Source organism: Pseudophryne corroboree, chromosome 4, assembly GCF_028390025.1.
Source record: "Pseudophryne corroboree isolate aPseCor3 chromosome 4, aPseCor3.hap2, whole genome shotgun sequence".
In the NCBI taxonomy this organism is placed as follows: Eukaryota; Metazoa; Chordata; class Amphibia; order Anura; family Myobatrachidae; genus Pseudophryne; species Pseudophryne corroboree.
Window position 1 is genome coordinate 244,623,854 of NC_086447.1, and position 20,358 is coordinate 244,644,211.

General features: G+C 47.1%; 1 protein-coding gene across 3 annotated transcripts in view; it reads right to left on the reverse strand.

The window, feature by feature from the left end:
• The window catches only part of TRPC1 (transient receptor potential cation channel subfamily C member 1), a 394,953-nt gene that overhangs the window by 163,952 nt on the left and 210,643 nt on the right, over window positions 1-20,358 (reverse strand). The window lies entirely within an intron of this gene.

The following is a 20,358-nucleotide window of genomic DNA, read 5'->3' on the forward strand; positions in this document are numbered from 1 at the left end:
TTTACCGTATCTGCTACGGGTGCTCCTCGGGTAACGCCAAGAACCATGGATTAATATTTACTTACTTATTAAGACATCTCAAATGTACATCTCTATAGATTTACCAAATTTTTAACACTCATTTATATTTACAACCATGAAAATCAGAAACTCCCGTGCAAAGAACGGGTAGAACAGCTAGTGTCCATGTATACATTCTTTATATGTTTACAAGTACACATTCTATATACAGGTTGAATATCCCATATCCAAATATTCCGAAATACGGAATTTTTTGAGTGAGAGTGAGATAGTGAAATCTTTGTTTTCTGATGGCTCAATGTACACAAACTTTGTTTAATACACAAAGTTATTAAAAATATTGTATTAAATGACCTTTAGGCTGTGTGTATAAGGTGTATATGAAACATAAATGAATTGTGTGAATGTACTCACACTTTATTTAATGCACAAAGTTATTAAAAATATGGGCTAAAATTACCTTCAGGGCTGTGTGTATAAGGTGTATATGAAACATGAATGTATTCTGTGCTGTCAAAGTCAAAAATATTACATAGAGAGACCATATAAACTGCACACATATAAGTCGCTATACTTGCAAATATGTGCAGCGAGCACAGCAATATATGGAAACACGCATTTGCTCGGACATGGCACTGAGATGGATTCGGCGCTTGTTTCATACAGTACATGGTTATAATAATGAACAGCACCAGACATCATGGAGATTTAGAATTGGCTAATGAATTAATGTCATGGATGTGTATCATTCGAACCGAACCAGATAAACACATCATGTTTGGTATTGAAGCAAGCAGAATGAGGTGTGGGTTAGTTTGAGGCCTGTTGTGTTGTTGTGGGACATTGCAGCGGATAGATATGATTATATGTATAAAAGCTAAGATCATATTGTTAGAACAATGGATGCTCAAGACAACCTTTTACTAAGTTTTCAGGGCTGAACCTGATTAGCATATACAAAGAGAATAGTGACTCAATACAAAGGAGAAAGAAAGACCCCTCCCCCAGGTACTGGTCAAACAGGAAGGTAGTGGTCAGGTGTGGCCTCAGAGAACAGATGTAATGTAGCTACACTCACACACACACACACAGCTACCTGGCACCCAGCAGCATGGCGGCTAAATCCCCAGGACATCTTCCAAACTAAAGGCTAAGTATTGAATTTCACATGGCTAGATAAGGAAACAGACAGATTGCTTTCTGGTTTAAATAGGATATTGTAACTTGGTTGTGTGATTGTTGGGTGTTTGTGGATACTCTGTGAAGTCTGTGATAAATTGGAACAGTATACAATCTGTAGCATAGTATTTGTGGTATTTGTTTGCCTATGGAGATTTAAAATAGATTGTGCTGGTTAGTTATACTATATATCCTGTTAATCATAAATACCACCATGCAGTTACGTTTGTGTTAATTACATTGTGATCTGGTCTTGTGATGAATATGCTCTGGTTATTGAGATACTGAAGTTGTTTGGGATGTGAAATTATGAGATGGTTCTAGGAAGTTGGATTACATTGTGAAAGGTGATTTAGATGGTTTGGAATTGTAAAATCAGAACATATGCATTGTTTTGAGGCTTGGACATTTTGGAATAAAATGGAGTCTTGTGTTTTCTGCTATGTGATTGTGGTGTAGTAGAGCGTGCCATGTGTTTGGACCTGCAAATCTAAAATGGCTGCTGCTGGATGTCTTCCCCTCCCCCTTTCAGGCATGTGGTGCAGTCTTTGGAATTATGGGAGTTTTCTCAAAATGGAGTCTAGCTTCCATCCCATGCTGTATTCAGCATTGACTAACTGCGCAGCGATTGTCTCTCACATGTGTAGTTTTATCTGCAACCATGTTGTCTCTTATTTAATGTTATCATGAGCCATTTCTCTCTATCTCTCTCTTCTTCTCTTCCCCTTCCATTTTCCCATAAATAGTAATTGTATTGTATTGTATTTCTTGTGTAGTTATCTGGTTAGGTAGTCTCTGTTATATTGTAGTGTATCATTTGTACTGTGATTCTCTTTTACAAGTATATTAGATATAATACAGTTAATAGGCTTTGGACCCTAAACCAGTATCTGTGTATTTCCTATAGTGTTAAGTGTTCACTTGAGCGTCGGTGACGCACAAGCAGCTTTGTAGTTAGTCAGGTTACACAAGGTTGCACTTACACCCTGTATTCACATTAAGGTATTCTGTGTATTTCATTGTTAAAAGGTTTAGACATAAAGGTATAGCGTTGTGAGCGTCTGCGCCGCTGGTGATCTCCTCGTGGTCTCGAGCGTCTGCTACGCCATAGCGAATCATTACGTTAGTCAAAAGCCATTTAACGTGCTGTCCTGTGATCGCTGGGCCGTGAGCGAACGTGACGCTTGAGCGTCTCGCCTACGGCTGAGCGATCGTTACGCAACCAGCGTACCCGTACGGTACTTCTTAAGTAAACAGCGTACAGTGTTCTTAGACTTCATAAAGGGTTGTTTATACGACAAAGGAATTTAGCATTGTCAGTGCTTAGACTTGGGTCCCATCGCCATGATATCTCATTATGGTATGCAATTATTCCAAAATACGGAAAAATGCGATATCCAAAATACTTCTGGTCCCAAGCATTTTAGATAACGGATACTCAACCTGTATCACCAAGTACACATTCTATATATGTCTACAAGTAAACATTCTACACGTCGAGTCACATTATTATGACCAACAGCTAATGGCCAGAGAATCCAGTGTGTGCAGCCTGGATAGCAGCTAGATGGGCTGAACTGTTGTTTTACACACATGCTAGTAGCCCCAAGGTCCACTGTAGCGTGTCGGTCCTCCCTTATGCACCTTCGAAGCCGACGTTCAACTCTCAAATCAGTAAAACGTGGTGCTCCGCAGTTTCCATGTTGGTTATTCGCAATGGTGCCATTTGTGCAGTCACGATACACCTTCACCGCTGTAGCACGCAAACAGTTCACAAACAGCGCTGTTTCAGAAACACTGCCACCCTTGGCGAGAAAGCCGATAATCATTATTTTTTGCAATTCGGATGAATCACCCCTTTTACCCATGACAGCAACGAGTGATATGTGTGCAGACGGCCTATCACACACCTTATATTCCCATCAAGCCAGCGCATGCTGCAGTCATATTAAACAGCCCTTCTAGTCACGCCATCCCGTGGCCTGACTTGGTAGCACTAAGCGTTTTTATTAGTGAAATTTTTCGGGTTTTGTGTTTTGGTTTTGGATTCGGTTCCGCGGCCGTGTTTTGGATTAGGACGCATTTTGCCAAAACCTCCCTGAAAATTTTTTGTCGGATTCGGGTATGTTTTGGATTCGGGTGTTTATTTACAAAGACCCCTCAAAAACAGCTTAAATCATAGAATTTGGGGGTCATTTTGATCCCATAGTATTATTAACCTCAATAACCATAATTTACACTCATTTTCAGTCTATTCTGAACACCTCACACCTCACAATATTATTTTTAGTCCTAAAATTTGCACCGAGGTCACTGGATGGCTAAGCTAAGCGACACAAGTGGCCGACACAAACACCTGGCCCATCTAGGAGTGGCACTGCAGTGTCAGGCAGGATAGCACTTCAAAAAAATTGTCCCCAAACAGCACATGATGCAAAGAAAAAAAGAGGCGCACCAAGGTCGCTGTGTGACTAAGCTAAGCTACACAAGTGGCCGACACAAACACCTGGCCCATCTAGGAGTGGCACTGCAGTGTCAGGCAGGATGGCACTTCAAAAAAATTGTCCCCAAACAGCACATGATGCAAAGAAAAAAAGAGGCGCACCAAGGTCGCTGTGTGACTAAGCTAAGCTACACAAGTGGCCGACACAAACACCTGGCCCATCTAGGAGTGGCACTGCAGTGTCAGACAGGATGGCACTTCAAAAAAATAGTCCCCAAACAGCACATGATGCAAAGAAAAAAAGAGGCGCAATGAGGTAGCTGTGTGACTAAGCTAAGCGACCCAAGTGGCCGACACAAACACCTGGCCCATCTAGGAATGGCACTGCAGTGTCAGACAGGATGGCACTTCAAAAATATAGTCCCCAAACAGCACATGATGCAAAGAAAAAAAGAGGCGCACCAAGGTCGCTGTGTGACTAAGCTAAGCGACACAAGTGGCCGACACAAACACCTGGCCCATCTAGGAGTGGCACTGCAGTGTCAGACAGGATGGCACTTCAAAAAAATAGTCCCCAAACAGCACATGATGCAAAGAAAAAAAGAGGCGCACCAAGGTCGCTGTGTGACTAAGCTAAGCGACACAAGTGGCCGACACAAACACCTGGCCCATCTAGGAGTGGCACTGCAGTGTCAGACAGGATGGCACTTCAAAAAAATAGTCCCCAAACAGCACATGATGCAAAGAAAAAAAGAGGCGCAATGAGGTAGCTGTGTGACTAAGCTAAGGGACCCAAGTGGCCGACACAAACACCTGGCCCATCTAGGAGTGGCACTGGTGTGTCAGACAGGATGGGACTTCAAAAAAATAGTCCCCAAACAGCACATGATGCAAAGAAAAAAAAGAGGCGCACCAAGGTCGCTGTGTGACTAAGCTAAGCGACCCAAGTGGCCGACACAAACACCTGGCCCATCTAGGAGTGGCACTGCAGTGTCGGGCATGATAGCACTTCAAAAAAATTGTCCCCAAACAGCACATGATGCAAATAAAAATGAAAGAAAAAAGAGGTGCAAGATGGAATTGTCCTTGGGCCCTCCCACCCACCCTTATGTTGTATAAACAGGACATGCACACTTTAACGAACCCATCATTTCAGCGACAGGGTCTGCCACACGACTGTAACTGAAATGACTGGTTGTTTGGGCCTCCATCAAAAAAGAAGCAATCAATCTCTCCTTGCACAAACTGGCTCTACAGAGGCAAGATGTCCACCTCATCATCATCCTCCGATTCCTCACCCCTTTCACTGTGTACATCCCCCTCCTCACAGATTATTAATTCGTCCCCACTGGAATCCACCATCTCAGGTCCCTGTGTACTTTCTGGAGGCAATTGCTGGTGAATGTCTCCACGGAGGAATTGATTATAATTCATTTTGATGAACATCATCTTCTCCACATTTTCTGGAAGTAACCTCGTACGCCGATTGCTGACAAGGTGAGCGGCTGCACTAAACACTCTTTCGGAGTACGCACTGGAGGGATGGCAACTTAGGTAGAATAAAGCCAGTTTGTGCAAGGGCCTCCAAATTGCCTCTTTTTCCTGCCAGTATACGTACGGACTGTCTGACGTGCCTACTTGGATGCGGTCACTCATATAATCCTCCACCATTCTTTCAATGGTGACAGAATCATATGCAGTGACAGTAGACGACATGTCAGTAATCGTTGGCAGGTCCTTCAGTCCGGACCAGATGTCAGCACTCGCTCCAGACTGCCCTGCATCACCGCCAGCGGGTGGGCTCGGAATTCTTAGCCTTTTCCTCGCACCCCCAGTTGCGGGAGAATGTGAAGGAGGAGCTATTGACGGGTCACGTTCCGCTTGACTTGACAATTTTCTCACCAGCAGGTCTTTGAACCTCTGCAGACTTGTGTCTGCCGGAAAGAGAGATACAACATAGGTTTTAAATCTAGGATCGAGCACGGTGGCCAAAATGTAGTGCTCTGATTTCAACAGATTGACCACCCGTAAATCCTGGTTAAGCAAATTAAGGGCTCCATCCACAAGTCCCACATGCCTAGCGGAATCGCTCTGTTTTAGCTCCTCCTTCAATGTCTCCAGCTTCTTCTGCAAAAGCCTGATGAGGGGAATGACCTGACTCAGGCTGGCAGTGTCTGAACTAACTTCACGTGTGGCAAGTTCAAATGGTTGCAGAACCTTGTACAACGTTGAAATCATTCTCCACTGCGCTTGAGTCAGATGCATTCCCCCTCCTTTGCCTATATCGTGGGCAGATGTATAGGCTTGAATGGCCTTTTGCTGCTCCTCCATCCTCTGAAGCATATAGAGGGTTGAATTCCACCTCGTTACCAACTCTTGCTTCAGATGATGGCAGGGCAGGTTCAGGACTGTTTGCTGGTGCTCCAGTCTTCGGCACGCGGTGGCTGAATGCCGAAAGTGGCCCGCAATTCTTCGGGCTACCGACAGCATCTCTTGCACGCCCCTGTCGTTTTTTAAATAATTCTGTACCACCAAATTCAATGTATGTGCAAAACATGGGACGTGCTGGAATTTGCCCAGATGTAATGCACGCACAATATTGGTGGCGTTGTCCGATGTCACAAATCCCCAGGAGAGTCCAATTGGGGTAAGCCATTCTGCGATGATGTTCCTCAGTTTCCGTAAGAGGTTGTCAGCTGTGTGCCTCTTATGGAAAGCGGTGATACAAAGCGTAGCCTGCCTAGGAACGAGTTGGTGTTTGCAAGATGCTGCTACTGGTGCCGCCGCTGCTGTTCTTGCTGCGGGAGGCAATACATCTACCCAGTGGGCTGTCACAGTCATATAGTCCTGAGTCTGCCCTGCTCTACTAGTCCACATGTCCGTGGTTAAGTGGACATTGGGTACAACTGCATTTTTTAGGACACTGGTGACTCTTTTTCTGACGTCTGTGTACATTTTCGGTATCGCCTGCCTAGAGAAATGGAACCTAGATGGTATTTGGTACCGGGGACACAGTACCTCAAACAAGTCTCTAGTTGCCTGTGAATTAACGGTGGATACCGGAACCACGTTTCTCACCACCCAGGCTGACAAGACCTGAGTTATCCGCTTTGCAGCAGGATGACTGCTGTGATATTTCATCTTCCTCGCAAAGGACTGTTGGACAGTCAATTTCTTACTGGAAGTAGTACAAGTGGTCTTCCGACTTCCCCTCTGGGATGACGATCGACTCCCAGCAGCAACAACAGCAGCGCTAGGCGTTACACTCAAGGATGCATCGGAGGAATCCCAGGCAGGAGAGGACTCGTCAGACTTGCCAGTGACATGGCCTGCAGGACTATTGGCTTTCCTGTGTAAGGTGGAAATTGACACTGAGGGAGTTGGTGGTGTGGTTTGCAGGAGCTTGGTTACAAGAGGAAGGGATTTAGTGGTCAGTGGACTGCTTCCGCTGTCATCCAAAGTTTTTGAACTTGTCACTGACTTCTGAAGAATGCGGACCAGGTGACCTATAAGGGAGGATGTTCCTAGGTGGTTAACGTCCTTACCCCTACTTATTACAGCTTGACAAAGGCAACACACGGCTTGACACCTGTTGTCCGCATTTGTGTTGAAATAATTCCACACCGAAGAGGTGATTTTTTTTGTATTTTGACCAGGCATGTCAATGGCCATATTCGTCCCACGGACAACAGGTATCTCCCCGGGTGCCTGACTTAAACAAACCACCTCACCATCAGAATCCTCCTTGTCAATTTCCTCCCCAGCGCCAGCAACACCCATATCTTCATACTGGTGTACTTCAACAGTGACATTTTCAATTTGACTATCAGGAACTGGACTGCGGGTGCTCCTTCCAGCACTTGCAGGGGGCGTGCAAATGGTGGAAGGCGCAAGCTCTTCCCGTCCAGTGTTGGGAAGGTCAGGCGTCGCAACCGACACAATTGGACTCTCCTTGGGGATTTGTGATTTAGAAGAACGCACAGTTCTTTGCTGTGCTTTTGCCAGCTTAAGTCTTTTAATTTTTCTAGCAAGAGGATGAGTGCTTCCATCCTCATGTGAATCTGAACCACTAGCCATGAACATAGGCCAGGGCCTCAGCCGTTCCTTGCCACTCCGTGTCGTAAATGGCATATTGGCAAGTTTACGCTTCTCATCAGACGCTTTCAATTTTGATTTTTGGGTCATTTTACTGAACTTTTGTTTTTTGGATTTTACATGCTCTCTACTATGACATTGGGCATCGGCCTTGGCAGACGATGTTGATGGCATTTCATTGTCTCGGCCATGACTAGTGGCAGCAGCTTCACCACGAGGTGGAAGTGGATCTTGATCTTTCCCTATTTTAACCTCCACATTTTTGTTCTCCATTTTTTAATGTGTGGAATTATATGCCAGTATCAATAGCAATGGCCTACTACTATATATACTGCGCACAACTGAAATGCACCACAGGTATGGATGGATAGTATACTTGACGACACAGAGGTAAGTAGAGCAGTGGCCTTCCGTACCGTACTGCAATATATACTGGTGGTCACTGTCAGCAAACTGCAAAACTAAAATGCACCACAGGTATAGAATCTAGATGGACAGTTGTTACGCACACCAGTGCTAACAGGAGTATACCGGTGTATGAACTGAGAGGGAAGCGAAGCAAACGAACTCACAGACAGTATAACATAACATACACAGGAGGTGATGGAATAACTAATAAACACAAAGTGAACGGAGAAGCCCAAAGGCTCAGGAATTGGGTGTCTCCCTAGTGTCAGGAATGCTCAGATGGAATAGAGCGGACAATGAAGCGATGTGTAGTGATTTAACATGTGGAGCACCTGAAATGGGGTGTAGTACAGGTGACCGCCGGTCACCTTACCGACGCCGGGATCCCGGCAGCATACCGACGCCGGGATCCCGGCGGGGAGGGGCGAGTGCAGCAAGCCCCTTGCGGGCTCGCTGCGCTCGCCACGCTGCGGGCTTGGTGGCGACCTGCGGTCGCCACGGGTTCTATTCCCACTCTATGGGTGTCGTGGACACCCACGAGTGGAAATAGTCCCTGTTGGTCGGCATGCAGACCATCGGGATAGTGAGCCGTCGGGCTCACGGAGGAGGTCACGTGACTGTCGGTCAGCCGACCGGCGGTCACATGACTACCACCCCCTGAAATTATGTTGCTAAGAGCAACAGAAAAAACCCCAAAGGGTTACCAACGGGTGTGGGAATAAACTCCTTGGTCAGAGATAGAAATATAGACACAAGGAGAGTATCCACAATCCTAACCCCCACTTGCAGGGCACAGGTTCAGCTTACTGCCACTAAACTGACACCTGGACGCCCTGCACAGTGAGGGAGGATTAAGCAAGCAGGTCTGAGAGTACAGCCGCAAACCTGCTGGGTTCACAGAATAGCAAAAGAACCCCAGCAGGTCAAACAACTGACTCCAGTCTTACTGCTAGGTCCGGATTGGCAGAATGAAGTACCGAATCCCAAGGCCTATTCGCAGTAAGCAACAAGTAAATACAAAGTCACACAGTACTAGCTAACTCTCTGGAACTGACTAACAAACAAAGATTCAGCAGCATTTGCCTAGCCTGAGAGGATGGTTTATATAGCAGGTGCTGTCCACGCCCCACTCAGACCTCACAGACTGTGAGCACAAAACCAGCGCCGGATTCCCTGCCGTGCACAGAGCCTGTAACCACTACACAGTAAAAACCCGGACCGGAGTATCAGCTGCGCTCAGGTTACTTCGCTAACACTTGCCTCCCGGTTGCCATGGCGACGTGGCAGCACAGAGCAGGAGATCCTAACAGTACCCCCCCTCTGACGAGGGGTCAAAGAACCCCTACCACCGGGTTTATCGGGGAACTGCGAGAAGAAAGAGCGTATCAGTCTGGGGGCATGAAGATCACAACTGCGCACCCACGACCGCTCCTCCGGGCCATACCCCTTCCAGTGCACCAAAAATGACAGCCGACCCCGAACCATCTTGGAGTCAAGAACCCTTTCAACCACAAACTCCCTCTGACCCCGTATCAGAAGAGGAGAAGGTCTTCCACTGGAAGAAGGATTACTAACCGCCAGTTTTAAAAGGGAACAATGAAATGTTTTATTGATACCCAATGAACGGGGCAGATCTAACTGAAATGCCACCGGATTGATAACCCTGGTGATCTTATAAGGGCCAATGAACCGGGGACCAAACTTATGAGATGGCTGTCTCAACTTCAAATTCTTGGTGGACAACCAGACGAAGTCTCCTAATTTGAAGCTGCAGGGTCTTCTCCGCTTATCAAAAACCCTTTTGGTCACTAATGACACAGACACAAGGGCTTTCTTCACTTTCCTCCAAATACCCCTAAGGACCGAAACAACAGAGGAACCACCAGACGTGGAATCCAGGGGGTCAAAAGAATTGGCCTTAGGATGATGCCCATACACACAAAGGAAGGGAGAGATCCCTGTAGCAGAGTGAGCCGCGTTGTTATAGGCAAACTCCGCCATGGACAGATGAGCAACCCAGTCAGTATGACACTTGGAGACATAACACCTGAAGAACTGCTCCAAGGACTGGTTCACCCTCTCAGTCTGCCCATTAGACTGTGGATGGTAGCCTGACGACAAGCTCACAGAAATCTGGAGATCAGAACAAAATGCCCTCCAGAATTTGGCCACAAACTAGGATCCACGGTCAGAGACCACATCAAGTGGCAACCCGTGGAGGCGCACAACATGCTGCATAAATAACTCAGACAGGCGTCTGGCCGATGGCAACCCAACCAGTGGAACGAAATGCGCCATCTTCGAAAACCTGTCAACGACAACCCAAATGGCTGTCATCCCAGAGGATTTGGGCAAGTCCACCACAAAATCCATGGAAATGTGGGTCCATGGCTTAGACGGAATAGAGAGTGGATGTAATGGGCCGACAGGAACCCCTCTAGGAGTTTTATTTCGGGCACAAACGTCACATGCCCGAACCCACTGATCCACATCCCTAGCCACCGAGGGCCACCACACCGCCCTAGACAGCAACTCCCGAGTTCTGGCAATACCCGGATGCCCTGCTGACCTCTTGGCATGGAATTCCAGGAACACTCGCTGTCTTAACCTAGGAGGCACAAACAAGAGACCTACCGGAAGGTCTAGAGGAGCCTGCTCCTGTGCTCTAAGGACTAATGACAAGAGGTCCTGGGTAATGCCCACTTTAATACATGATGGGGACACAATGGGCAATGGCTCCTCGTGGTCTCTTGAACCAAAACTCTGCGAGAGCGCATCAGCCTTGATGTTTTTTTAACCAGGGCGATATGTTATCAAAAAATTAAAGCGAGCAAAAAACAAAGCCCATCGTGCCTGCCTGGCATTGAGCCGCTTCGCTGACTCTAAATATGCCAGATTCTTATGGTCGGTGAGAATTGAGACCACAAACTTAGCCCCCTCAAGCCAGTGTCTCCACTCCCGGAGTGCATCCTTTATAGCCAACAATTCCCGGTTACCCACATCATAATTCATCTCGGCAGACGAAAATTTACGGGAAAAGTAAGCACAGGGATGAACGCGATTATCAGACACCCCCATCTGAGAGAGCACTGCCCCAATATCTATCTCAGAGGCATCCACTTCTACCACAAAAGGACGCTCTGGATCTGGGTGTCGCAGCACCTTGGCCGAGACAAATGCCCTTTTGAGACGGGCAAAGGCCGCTTTGGCCTCACAAGACCAGTGAGCAACATCCGCCCCTTTCTTAGTGAGTGCCACCAAGGGGGCCACTATAGACGAAAATCAAGCGATAAACCGTCTATAAAAATTCGCAAAGCCCAGAAAACGCTAAAGCGCCTTCAAACTAGTGGGCTGCACCCAATCCAGGACTGCCTGTACCTTAGAACCCTCCATTTGGAAACCTTCTGAGGAGATAATATACCCTAGAAATGCGATTTTCTGGACTTCAAACTCGCACTTCTCCAGCTTCGCCCCAAGCTGGTGGTCTCTGAGTTTCTGGAGGACTAAGCGTACATGCTTCCGATGTTCCTCCAGGGAATGAGAGAAGATTAGGATGTCATCTAGATAAACAACTAAGAATCTATCCAAATATTCCCTGAGCACATCGTTCATGAATTCCTGGAAGACTGCCGGGGCATTAGAGAGCCCAAAAGGCATCACCAAATATTCATAATGCCCTGAGTGGGTATTAAAGGCAGTCTTCCATTCATCCCCCTCTCTTATTCGGATTAGATTGTAAGCACCGCGTAGGTCAATCTTAGAAAAAATGGTGGCAGTACGAAGCTGGTCAAACAAAACCGAAATGAGAGGCAGTGGGTACGAGTTTTTAATCGTGATACGGTTCAATTCCCTGAAGTCGATGCAGGGTCACAACGAACCGTCCTTTTTACCCACGAAAAAGAACCCCGACCCAACTGGGGACTGTGAGGGTCTGATAAATCCCTTAGCCAAGTTCTCCTGAATGTACTCTGCCATAGCCTGAGTCTCAGGACGTGACAGGGAGTACAACCTGCTCTTGGGAAGCTTAGCATCCGGCAACAAATCAATGGCACAGTCATAGGGGCGATGGGGAGGTAGTACCGCCGCAACTTTTTTGGAGAACACATCCGCAAAATCTGCATAACATCCTGGCAATCCTGGCAAACTTAGCTGCGAGAGCCTGACTGGAAGGCTCAAGCAACTCCTGAAACAATCACTACCCCAACTAAGAATCTCCCCAGAGACCCAGTCAAATTGAGGGTTATGGGCCCTTAACCAGGGTAACCCCAAAACCAATGGGGCAAAAGAACAGACAGTCACATAAAAAGACAATTTTTCAGAGTGTGTGGCTCCAATAAACAAAGGAATTTGGCTGGTGCAGGAGGTAATTTTACCCTGGGACAATGGTTCCCCGTTTAACCAACAGATCTCAATTTCTGATGCCAAAGGTACTGAGGGAACAGAGTGTTCCAGGGCGAATTGACGGTCCATGAAAACCCCATCGGCCCCACTGTCAACAAAGGCCTCAGTCTTGACAGTTTGACCGAGGATCTCCAAAGTCACCGGAATGAGAAAAGTCTTTTTAGGAAATTCTGACTTCTGGCCTGACAGGATATTTCCCATCACCCTCAGGCCCTGAAGTTTTCCGGTTTTTCTGGGCATGATACTACAACATGACCTTTATTCCCACAGTACAAACACAAACCCTGCTGTATCCTCCGCGTCTTCTCACGCGAGGAGAGGCGGGTAGCCCCAATCTGCATAGGCTCCTCGGAATATTCCTCAGAGTCTGAGGTTCCCTTGGGAAAAAAGGAAACTGCGGTCTCCCTTTCAAGCCTACGCTCTCTCAGCCGTCTATCCACCCGGATGGATAACTGCATGAGCTGATCTAAGCTATCAGGCGAGGGATATTGTACCAGTTGGTCCTTTATCTGGTCAGAAAGGTCCCTTTGGTACTGGTTTCTCAGGGCTGGGTCATTCCACTGGGTATCATGAGCCAACCTCCGAAACTCCGTACTATAAACCTCAGCTGGCCGTCGCCCTTGCTTAAGAACCGTAATCTGAGCCTCGGCTGAAGCCATCTTGTCAGGGTCATCATACAAAATGCCCAGTGCCGTAAAAAAAGCATCAACACTTTTAAGCGACGGACAGTCAGGCTTAAGAACCCTTTCAACCACAAACTCCCTCTGACCCCGTATCAGAAGAGGAGAAGGTCTTCCACTGGAAGAAGGATTACTAACCGCCAGTTTTAAAAGGGAACAATGAAATGTTTTATTGATACCCAATGAACGGGGCAGATCTAACTGAAATGCCACCGGATTGATAACCCTGGTGATCTTATAAGGGCCGATGAACCGGGGACCAAACTTATGAGATGGCTGTCTCAACTTCAAATTCTTGGTGGACAACCAGACGAAGTCTCCTAATTTGAAGCTGCAGGGTCTTCTCCGCTTATCAAAAACCCTTTTGGTCACTAATGACACAGACACAAGGGCTTTCTTCACTTTCCTCCAAATACCCCTAAGGACCGAAACAACAGAGGAACCACCAGACGTGGAATCCAGGGGGTCAAAAGAATTGGCCTTAGGATGATGCCCATACACACAAAGGAAGGGAGAGATCCCTGTAGCAGAGTGAGCCGCTTTGTTATAGGCAAACTCCGCCATGGACAGATGAGCAACCCAGTCAGTATGACACTTGGAGACATAACACCTGAAGAACTGCTCCAAGGACTGGTTCACCCTCTCAGTCTGCCCATTAGACTGTGGATGGTAGCCTGACGACAAGCTCACAGAAATCTGGAGATCAGAACAAAATGCCCTCCAGAATTTGGCCACAAACTAGGATCCACGGTCAGAGACCACATCAAGTGGCAACCCGTGGAGGCGCACAACATGCTGCATAAATAACTCAGACAGGCGTCTGGCCGATGGCAACCCAACCAGTGGAACGAAATGCGCCATCTTCGAAAACCTGTCAACGACAACCCAAATGGCTGTCATCCCCGAGGATTTGGGCAAGTCCACCACAAAATCCATGGAAATGTGGGTCCATGGCTTAGACGGAATAGAGAGTGGATGTAATGGGCCGACAGGAACCCCTCTAGGAGTTTTATTTCGGGCACAAACGTCACATGCCCGAACCCACTGATCCACATCCCTAGCCACCGAGGGCCACCACACCGCCCTAGACAGCAACTCCCGAGTTCTGGCAATACCCGGATGCCCTGCTGACCTCTTGGCATGGAATTCCAGGAACACTCGCTGTCTTAACCTAGGAGGCACAAACAAGAGACCTACCGGAAGGTCTGGAGGAGCCTGCTCCTGTGCTCTAAGGACTAATGACAAGAGGTCCTGGGTAATGCCCACTTTAATACATGATGGGGACACAATGGGCAATGGCTCCTCGGTGGTCTCTTGAACTGGAGCAAAACTCCGCGAGAGCGCATCAGCCTTGATGTTTTTTGACCCAGGGCGATATGTTATCAAAAAATTAAAGCGAGCAAAAAACAAAGCCCATCGTGCCTGCCTGGCATTGAGCCGCTTCGCTGACTCTAAATATGCCAGATTCTTATGGTCGGTGAGAATTGAGACCACAAACTTAGCCCCCTCAAGCCAGTGTCTCCACTCCCCGAGTGCATCCTTTATAGCCAACAATTCCCGGTTACCCACATCATAATTCATCTCGGCAGACGAAAATTTATGGGAAAAGTAAGCACAGGGATGAAGGCGATTATCAGACACCCCCATCTGAGAGAGCACTGCCCCAATACCTATCTCAGAGGCATCCACTTCTACCACAAAAGGACGCTCTGGATCTGGGTGTCGCAGCACCTTGGCCGAGACAAATGCCCTTTTGAGACGGGCAAAGGCCGCTTTGGCCTCACAAGACCAGTGAGCAACATCCGCCCCTTTCTTAGTGAGTGCCACCAAGGGGGCCACTATAGACGAAAATCAAGCGATAAACCGTCTATAAAAATTCGCAAAGCCCAGAAAACGCTAAAGCGCCTTCAAACTAGTGGGCTGCACCCAATCCAGGACTGCCTGTACCTTAGAACCCTCCATTTGGAAACCTTCTGAGGAGATAATATACCCTAGAAATGCGATTTTCTGGACTTCAAACTCGCACTTCTCCAGCTTCGCCCCAAGCTGGTGGTCTCTGAGTTTCTGGAGGACTAAGCGTACATGCTTCCGATGTTCCTCCAGGGAATGAGAGAAGATTAGGATGTCATCTAGATAAACAACTAAGAATCTATCCAAATATTCCCTGAGCACATCGTTCATGAATTCCTGGAAGACTGCCGGGGCATTAGAGAGCCCAAAAGGCATCACCAAATATTCATAATGCCCTGAGTGGGTATTAAAGGCAGTCTTCCATTCATCCCCCTCTCTTATTCGGATTAGATTGTAAGCACCGCGTAGGTCAATCTTAGAAAAAATGGTGGCAGTACGAAGCTGGTCAAACAAAACCGAAATGAGAGGCAGTGGGTACGAGTTTTTAATCGTGATACGGTTCAATTCCCTGAAGTCGATGCAGGGTCGCAACGAACCGTCCTTTTTACCCACGAAAAAGAACCCCGACCCAACTGGGGACTGTGAGGGTCTGATAAATCCCTTAGCCAAGTTCTCCTGAATGTACTCTGCCATAGCCTGAGTCTCAGGACGTGACAGGGAGTACAACCTGCTCTTGGGAAGCTTAGCATCCGGCAACAAATCAATGGCACAGTCATAGGGGCGATGGGGAGGTAGTACCGCCGCAACTTTTTTGGAGAACACATCCGCAAAATCTGCATAACATCCTGGCAATCCTGGCAAACTTAGCTGCGAGAGCCTGACTGGAAGGCTCAAGCAACTCCTGAAACAATCACTACCCCAACTAAGAATCTCCCCAGAGACCCAGTCAAATTGAGGGTTATGGGCCCTTAACCAGGGTAACCCCAAAACCAATGGGGCAAAAGAACAGACAGTCACATAAAAAGACAATTTTTCAGAGTGTGTGGCTCCAATAAACAAAGGAATTTGGCTGGTGCAGGAGGTAATTTTACCCTGGGACAATGGTTCCCCGTTTAACCAACAGATCTCAATCTCTGATGCCAAAGGTACTGAGGGAACAGAGTGTTCCAGGGCGAATTGACGGTCCATGAAAACCCCATCGGCCCCACTGTCAACAAAGGCCTCAGTCTTGACAGTTTGACCGAGGATCTCCAAAGTCACCGGAATGAGAAAAGTCTTTTTAGGAAATTCTGACTTCTGGCCTGACAGGATATTTCCCATCACCCTCAGGCCCTGAAGTTTTCCGTTTTTTCTGGGCATGATACTACAACATGACCTTTATTCCCACAGTACAAACACAAACCCTGCTGTATCCTCCGCGTCTTCTCACGCGAGGAGAGGCGGGTAGCCCCAATCTGCATAGGCTCCTCGGAATATTCCTCAGAGTCTGAGGTTCCCTTGGGAAAAAAGGAAACTGCGGTCTCCCTTTCAAGCCTACGCTCTCTCAGCCGTCTATCCACCCGGATGGATAACTGCATGAGCTGATCTAAGCTATCAGGCGAGGGATATTGTACCAGTTGGTCCTTTATCTGGTCAGAAAGGTCCCTTCGGTACTGGTTTCTCAGGGCTGGGTCATTCCACTGGGTATCATGAGCCAACCTCCGAAACTCCGTACTATAAACCTCAGCTGGCCGTCGCCCTTGCTTAAGAACCGTAATCTGAGCCTCGGCTGAAGCCATCTTGTCAGGGTCATCATACAAAATGCCCAGTGCCGTAAAAAAAGCATCAACACTTTTAAGCGACGGACAGTCAGGCTGTAACCCATATGCCCAGACCTGTGGGTCTCCTTGTAGCAAGGAAATAACCATGCCCACCCGCTGAATCTCCGACCCAGAAGACTGGGGCCTAAGCCTGAAATATAGCTTACAGCTCTCCTTGAAACAAAAGAACTGCGAGCGATCTCCAGAAAAACGATCCGGGAGATTTACTTTCGGCTCCTTAACCCCTGAACTTGCCGCTGCTGCTGCGGGAGCTCCGCTAGCGGCCTGCGGGGTGTTCATTTTAATGGACATCTCATTAAATTGTCGAGTCAGGACCTGCACCTGATCGACCACCTGTTGCAAAGTATTTTGAGGGGTATGCTCCATATTCCCACAAAATTTCAACAGGAGTAAGGCTGCTGAATAAGTTACGCACACCAGTGCTAACAGGAGTATACCGGTGTATGAACAGAGAGGGAAGCGAAGCAAACGAACTCACAGACAGTATAACATAACATACACAGGAGGTGATGGAATAACTAATAAACACAAAGTGAACGGAGAAGCCCAAAGGCTCAGGAATTGGGTGTTTCCCTAGTGTCAGGAATGCTCAGATGGAATAGAGCGGACAATGAAGCGATGTGTAGTGATTTAACATGTGGAGCACCTGAAATGATGTTGCTAAGAGCAACAGAAAAAACCCCAAAGGGTTACCAACGGGTGTGGGAATAAACTCCTTGGTCAGAGATAGAAATATAGACACAAGGAGAGTATCCACAATCCTAACCCCCACTTGCAGGGCACAGGTTCAGCTTACTGCCACTAAACTGACACCTGGACGCCCTGCACAGTGAGGGAGGATTAAGCAAGCAGGTCTGAGAGTACAGCCGCAAACCTGCTGGGTTCACAGAATAGCAAAAGAACCCCAGCAGGTCAAACAACTGACTCCAGTCTTACTGCTAGGTCCGGATTGGCAGAATGAAGTACCGAATCCCAAGGCCTATTCGCAGTAAGCAACAAGTAAATACAAAGTCACACAGTACTAGCTAACTCTCTGGAACTGACTAACAAACAAAGATTCAGCAGCATTTGCCTAGCCTGAGAGGATGGTTTATATAGCAGGTGCTGTCCACGCCCCACTCAGACCTCACAGACTGTGAGCACAAAACCAGCGTCGGATTCCCTGCCGTGCACAGGGCCTGTAACCACTACACAGTAAAAACCCGGACCGGAGTATCAGCTGCGCTCAGGTTACTTCGCTAACACTTGCCTCCCGGTTGCCATGGCGACGTGGCAGCACAGAGCAGGAGATCCTAACAATAGTATACTTGACGACACAGAGGTAGGTAGAGCAGTGGCCTTCCGTACCGTACTGCTATATATACTGGTGGTCACTGTCAGCAAAACTCTGCTCTGTACTCCTCCTATATAATACTGCTGGTCCCCAGTCCCCACAATAAAGCAGTGTGAGCACAGATATATGCAGCACACTGAGCACAGATATGGAGTGTTTTTCAGGCAGACAACGTATACTGGTGGTCACTGGTCAGCAAAACTCTGCACTGTACTCCTCCTATATAATATACTGGTGGTCCCCAGTCCCCACAATAAAGCAGTGTGAGCACAGATATATGCAGCACACTGAGCACAGATATGGAGTGTTTTTCAGGCAGACAACGTATACTGGTGGTCACTGTCAGCAAAACTCTGCACTGTACTCCTCCTATATAATACTGCTGGTCCCCAGTCCCCACAATAAAGCAGTGTGAGCACAGATATATGCAGCACACTGAGCACAGATATGGAGTGATTTTCAGGCAGACAACGTATACTGGTGGTCACTGGTCAGCAAAACTCTGCACTGTACTCCTCCTATATAATATACTGGTGGTCCCCAGTCCCCACAATAAAGCAGTGTGAGCACAGATATATGCAGCACACTGAGCACAGATATGGAGTGTTTTTCAGGCAGACAACGTATACTGGTGGTCACTGTCAGCAAAACTCTGCACTGTACTCCTCCTATATAATACTGCTGGTCCCCAGTCCCCACAATAAAGCAGTGTGAGCACAGATATATGCAGCACACTGAGCACAGATATGGAGTGTTTTTCAGGCAGACAACGTATACTGGTGGTCACTGGTCAGCAAAACTCTGCACTGTACTCCTCCTATATAATACTGCTGGTCCCCAGTCCCCACAATAAATCAGTGTGAGCACAGATACATGCAGCACACTAAGCACAGATATGGAGTGTTTTTCAGGCAGACAACGTATACTTGTGGTCACTGTCAGCAAAACTCTGCACTGTACTCCTCCTATATAATACTGCTGCTCCCCAGTCCCCACAATTAAGCAGTGTGAGCACAGATATATGCAGCACACTGAGCACAGATATGGAGTGTTTTTCACTGCTCCCCAGTCCCCACAATTAAGCAAGAAGCACAAATATTTGCATCAACATTAATAAACGGAGAGGACGCCAGCCACGTCCTCTCCCTAACATTTCCAATGCACGAGTGAAAATGGCGGCGACGCGCGGCTGCTTATATAGAATCCGAATCTCGCGAGAATCCGACAGCGATGATGACGTTCGGGCGCGCTCGGGTTAACCGAGCCATACGGGAGAATCCGAGTATGCCTCGGACCCGTGTAAAATGGGTGAAGTTCGGGGGGGTTCGGTTTCCGAGGAACCGAACCCACTCATCACTAGTTTTTATTGGCGACTTTTTCAGTTTAAATGCGTCTAAGTCGAAAAAATTTGTTTTTCTAGAAAATACTGTCGCATAGAATTTCATATGCAGATACAGCCACAGTCGCACACAAAATATAGGAATGCTGCATATCAGTTTAATCAGCATAAGCTGCCTGTGCATCCTAGTCACATAGCAATGTGAATAAGATGCATTAGCAGTGCTACCCGGGAGCTGCCTGCTGACACGCCAGACAACTCCTGCTGCATGGCGTATTGAGGTAAGATGTATGAGGACACATCTGTACTTAATGGGCTACGCGCTGCCAACATCAAATGTAGGAGGTGGTCATAATAATGTGACTCGACAGTATACATATCGCCCTGTACACATTCTATATATGTCTACAAGTACACACTCTATGTGTTGTGGTTTCTCCTAAGGGTGCAACACAGTGGTCAACACATTTATGATCTAAGAATTAATACTAAATACAGTTATTTGTAAGTTTTATTTCTATTGATTTTTTTTTAATAATCTTTATTGTCTTCAAATTCTTTATTGTCTAAAAGAGACAAAAGCTGCATAACATGTTACAATATAAAGGAGAAAGGGTATCGCAAAACATGTTTATTAACAATAATCAACAATATCAATAATAATAATAAAAGCACAATAATCAATAATCAAGGAAGAAACAACGATACAATCAGTGGTAGCAAGTACTTGGTGGAGAACTAATGGGCAATAAATGAATAACATGAAAGTGAAGGGAAAGGTATATAGG